Raw genomic sequence first — 6,000 nt, 5'->3', positions numbered from 1 at the left:
CCGCAAGTTCAAGACCAGGATCTAACATTACTTGGCTGCACTGCTGAGTCTTGTGAGACACTGTGCACGCAGGGTTGGCTCCAGGTTTGAGGGAGTCCTGGGTGGGCAAAGTGCTCTCTGGTGGGTCCCTTCCTCTGTCACCGGGTCCTGAAAGTCTTACGTGGCTGCCGTGGTGATGGTATTCACTGGTACTCCTGTCAACTCTTCTTCTTCTTTTGCTGCCCACAGGAGCCATTTTGTGTCAGCACCCACAGCACATTTATTAAGATAGGAGTATTGGTATCTCATTCATTTATTTTACCAAAAGAAGCTCTGGCGGCAGCAGTGCTCAGAGCAGGGCCAGGTTGCTAGGAACAGCTACCATTTTAACTTCCCACAATACCCTGCTGTAGGCTCACTTGGGAACATTGTGGGAAATTTAAATGACAGGCAGCCGCAGCTGCCTGGGACTGTTTCGAGTGCCATTCTGGACGCTGGTGACGCTGTGGGTTAAACCACAGAGCCTAGGGCTTGCCAATCAGACGGTCAGCAGTCGAATCCCCGCGACTGGGTGAGCTCCTGTTGCTCTGTCCCTGCTCCTGCCAACCTAGCAGTTCGAAAGCATGTCAAAGTGCAAGTAGATAAATAGGTACTGCTCTGGCGGGAAGGTAAACGGTGTTTCCGTGCACTGCTCTGGTTCGCCAGAAGCGGCTTAGTCATGCTGGCCACATGACCCGGAAGCTGTACGCTGGCTCCCTCAGCTATTTAAGTGAGATGAGCGCCGCAATCCCAGAGTCAGTCACGACTGGACCTAATGGTCAGGGGTCCCCATTACCTTTTTAGCAGCTGCCCAAGCATGCCAGGTGCCAACACTGGTCCTATGCACCCATCCTCCTGTTGCTAGGCTTGTGTGAAATGTTTCCTAGTCAACCTGATTTGCCACTTTCCTCAAATAAGGCGTAACCTTCTAAGGTAATAATTTTTATTACCCCCCCCCCCGGTAATTAAACTGTTCTTCAACATGGTATCCGAGTAGGCTAGCTAATATCAAATGGTATCATAAAGCAGCAGGTCATTACAAACCACAAATAAAGCAGCAACAGTGGGACCAGACCACCTTGTAAGTAGCGGCTTTCCTAATGGATGTTCCTCTATATAACAGTGCACATAGAAATTACCGTATTCATGAGAAGGATTTAGCCTGGAATTCTTCCTGACAACCATGTTTTCTATATGTAATTTTTTTTTTTGTCTGTAGGAAGATTAAATCATGTGAGCTCCACCTGTTATAAAATGTTCGTTAATCCAAACACAAGTTTACCACCTCATCTTCCATCATTTACGAATGGACTGTAGCTCAGTGGCAAAGCAATGGCTTTGCATGCAAAAGGTCCCAGTTTCAGTACTTGGCATCTCCAGGTAGGGCTGGGAGGGACCCCATCTGAAATCTTTGAGAGCCATTGCTGGTCATTGTAAAACAATACTGAGCTGTGGTTTGACTTGGTGTAGGGGAAACCTACTGTGGGCGAATTTTGCATTTTGAGGAGATAGATATTGGTTTGCATGATACTTCCTCCCTTCTTATTGTGACCTTTGGAACTGGCACATAGGAGCCAACTCCTAGGGGCCAAGGTCACTTTGCCCCCCCTAAAATATTTGAGGGGGCTGGGCCCTCCAAAGTTGAAGGGAAATCTCATTCAAACTGTGTGCGCGCGCTTCATCATGTGACTGATTATGCAGCACAGGGCTTATCTTCCCTCCCTATTTTATTCAAGTTGGCACCCCTGGACTGCCAATGATTTTGGGTTTAATTCACGCTTTGGACTCCAGGGATCAGTAGCAGCAGGATGTGGGAAGATCCACTTGTGGGCCAACTGTAGGCTGAGTGCCTGAAGGCAGATAAATTATGCTGGCCCCAGTAAACTGGCCTACCTTACCAGGTGGGAGGAATTGAGATATAAGGCTGGCCAGCTTGTGGTCACCAAGGAGCTGGAATATCTAAATCTCTCAGATGGGTTCTGACTCCTGAACTTCAGCATAGGCCTGGACTGAGAGGCTGCTGTGTAATGGCCAGCTGGAGTCTGTTCTTTACTGTTTGCTGGAGCTCCCTATAACAGAATGGGGAAGTAGTTTATCTTGTTCTTGCTGTGCTATTTTGCTTAGATATTGTTTTTTGTGCGATCTATTTAATGAAAGCATCGAACTTCCCTCCACTTGTGGTATTATAGCCACTGAATCCAAAAGAGCAAGGCAACTTCCATGGTTCTTATCTAGTGTTTCTGAGAACTTGGCTTCTGATGCTTGTTGGTTAGAAAAGATGCTGTCCCAACTTTTAACGTGTAGGTTAAGGAGTGCTTATAATGCCATTGAAAAGAGATAATAGTATCTATTATATAAATAATAGGGTTGACAGTAGTCCCTTTTATGCACTCTCTGGCCTGTGGCCATGACAGAAGCAAATCTCTCCCTCAACAAGTCACCCTATTGTGTGCTGCTTCTATTTGGGGACTGCGGGATGGGTTGTCAGGAGCAGTGAGATTGGACTTGGGCCTTGGATTGCCCAGTAGATGTATCTTTCTATTCAACCCATTCCTAGTCCTGTTGGCTCACAGGCCATAAAGGAAATTTTGACTAAATAATAGCTCTGTATAGCTTGTCTATCCCTATCAGTTTTCAAGAGGGAGGATGCATCCACTCCCCAGTAGCTGTGACCTCAGAAGTTATCTGCTTGTCATCTACAGAAGCCCCCACAGGGAAGGCGTCAGTGTGGAAAAGCTCATTTTGTGTATGCTAGGCCACTCTCTCTCATGCACTGTTTACCCAACAGACTTCAAGTTTGACAATTTCTCATTAAGCTGATTTCGATTCAGTATCACTAGAGCAAGCTCTTAATTACTTGCACTTTCATCTGTGCCCATTGACGGAATGGAGACGCCAGGAGGGGTCTTCATTTGCATATATTGATTAGAGCTAACCCAAACTCTATTGTGTCTGCCCATCATGTTTAGGAAATGTTAATTCACAGTCTGCTGTGGTTGCTGCCCAGCTTCTAATAAAAGAAGGATGGCAGCTTCTTCGGCACCAGCAGCTTCAACTTCTCACTAGCTAACATGTCTGCAGACTTCCTTTTCTGTGAGGGTGAAGAATGGCATTTTAAATCTGTGTTAGCTATGCACTCATAGGGCTTTGCAACATGCTCTTTTGTGTCTAATGCCAAAAGCTCAAAATAGTGTTCCTTTCCCATTTTAGACAGAGAAGCTATTTTTCCTCAGTCCAGATATATAGGGGCAGATTCAGCCAGTGGCGTAGCGTGGGTTGTCAGCACCCGGGGCAAGGCAAGTAATTTGCGCCCCCTAACCCGTGGATTTGCGCCCCCTAACCCTAACCCCCAGATGTTGCGCCCGGTGCAGCCAGCCCCCCCTGCACCCCCCACGCTACGCCACTGGATTCAACTGAGTCCTGGTAGCAGAAACCCAAGCAAGGACTTCTACTAGCGCATATGCCCTGCATTGGCTCAGTGTTTGTGTGTGTGTCAGGTGAATCCCCAGAACAGTGCACGGGGGAGGAGTGGGGAGATCCCATCTGGCAAACTGAAATATTTGCATTGACAGAATGACTACCATAATGCTATGTTGAATTCCTCCCATTCTGTGTCTTGCAGTGTCCTGTCCTGAAGGATGCTGGGTTTTGCCACTAAGCATTTGCTCATGTAGAGTGCCTGCCAACCCATGAGTGAGGGGTGGTTAAGTGGGAAGGAGGAATAAGTGTACTCTGGTTGCAAGTGCATGACTAGCTTAAAGATTGTCACATTCCACAGTGGTTGTCTATGAGATTAAGGCATGTGGGATCACCAGGCACTCAACAGTACTCCAGTTAGATTGAGCTGGTATCTCACATTCCTTCACAGCCTATCTGAAGAGCCTCAGAAATTTACGCAATGGAAAGCATCAAAACTGAGAGATTGCATTTCTGCACTTTAGCTGAAAGGACTGCTGAACTATCTATTAATATCCTTAAACTTTATATGATTTTTGAATCCTTGCTTAGATTTTAATACTTGCTGGTTCCAGGAAATAGAAGGGTCTTGGCATACAGCCCACCCCCCTCAAAGTCATAACACTATTGTAGTGGTTTTAGGGATTGCTCATGCGTAAGTTACCACCACTCTAGGCTAAGTTGCCTGGTTAAACCTTTTCTGTCTGGACAGCCATTCACTTCGTGGCTGTTTCAGTCGCTAGCAGAATCCATCAGTGGGTGTTTCTTGAACCTCTTCCAGCAAAGAAGTTCTTTGACGCCAAGGCGCCGCCTACTCTCCCTGCGCGGAAGTCTTCTGCGCAGGGTGGGTGTGGGCAGCGGAGGACCCGTGCTCTCCTCGCTGGTCTCCTGCGAGGAGTCCTGGAGCCCCCTCTCCGCTTCCCCCATCGGCCCCCCTTTATCCCTGGTGTTACGCTGATTTCCTTCCCCAGCCGAAGAGCTGCCTCTCTCCCTGCTGGGCCCTTCTCCAGCATCGCTGTGGAGCCTTGCCTCCGCCTCTAGCTCCGATGGCAGTTCCCGGCAACTATTATGCTCATACACAATGGCAAAATTTCAATGTAATTATAAACTTTGGTTTAGCATTGCACACATGAGACTTCTGCACTTTGCACTTTTCTTCTCCAGTGTGGTTGTGAGATCAGAAGCTTTCACTTTTATTTTCAAGTAACTGCAGTACAATGCTGCTGTAGTTAATCTAAACTACTGTATTATTTGAAACAAACCAAATCCATAAAACATGGCTTGAAGTTGGCTTGTTTCCCTGAGTAGGTGAACTGTGGCCCAAGGGCAACATGTAGCTCTCTGCCTAATTTTGTATGGCTGGAGGGAGATAAGGAGGGCAAGAGGGAAAATCCTGGGGGGACAGGGACGTATCAAACAATGGAATAGGAGGGGAAATTATTCTGTAACTGATCAATACAGACTTCTGGCAAGAGAGATCTGTCTCTCTTCCAACAGCCTGGTGGGCAGAAAGGAAAAAGGAGGTAGCAGAAAAGAGAGTAAGAAAAAGGGGCAGGCTTCACCCCCCTCTGGCACTGAGTCACTCAACAGCATGTGGCCCCTGTCAAAATAATCTCCCAGGTAATGCAGACCTCAACAGAAAAAAAGGTTTAACAAGAGGCCTAAACCATAGTAAAGACAAACCACATTTTATCTGGGTTTGTGTTTACCACTGAACTGTAGTTGATAAAAAACGGGAAATGGAAGTTTCCAGTGCCCTTGCAGCTGCATTGGAGACCAGCAGCATTTATGCGAGTTTTCTCTCTAAAGATCACTTCTGGCAGCAGTTGGGCTTTTGGGCAAGGAAGATAGAGCTGTTTAGGATACTGTCTGCTTTATATGTTATTCTTAGTGTTTTGCATATTGTTTGTCTTGTTAGTCCAGATCTTACAGCATGGTCATCTCAGGAGGGACTTGCTCCCCACAGAAGTGCAGCACTGGAGCCCAAGGCATCTCTCCCAGCCTCCCTTCAGCCTGCCTGCTAAGATGGTTCTCCCTTTGTTCTCCCCATTCTTCCCAGCACACCTTGATAAAAATCACTCTCTTCCTGTCACCTCTCTCTCTCTTACCCCACCATCTTGGCAATTTCTGTCTGCCCAGGCCCAAGGATTCCTCCTACATAGGCCATCAACACATGTTGTCATGCTAACGACATGGCTTATCCCTAGCTAGCTATGTGAAGCTGCCTGGGTTTGTGTTCCTAAACTGTATTTAACAGTGCTTGACTTAGTTTTAACTAGCCAAATTGCTTACTTGGTGCATTGCTTACTTAATGAATTTATGAGTTTGCTCAAATTCTAGCTCTTTACTGAATCCACAGATTATGGCGAGTCTGCCCCTGTCCCCCAACCTTGTGGGGCTGGCGCTGCGGCTCTCCTGAAGCCTGGAGAGCGAGAGGGGTCGGTGCACACCAACCCCTCTCACTCTCCAGGCTTCAGCGAAAGCCTGCATTCGCCCCATAGGACGCACACACATTTCCCCTTCATT

This window comes from Podarcis filfolensis (genome assembly GCF_964270895.1).
Source record: "Podarcis filfolensis genome assembly, chromosome: 6".
NCBI classification, from domain to species: Eukaryota; Metazoa; Chordata; class Lepidosauria; order Squamata; family Lacertidae; genus Podarcis; species Podarcis filfolensis.
This window is presented reverse-complemented; position numbering follows the sequence as displayed.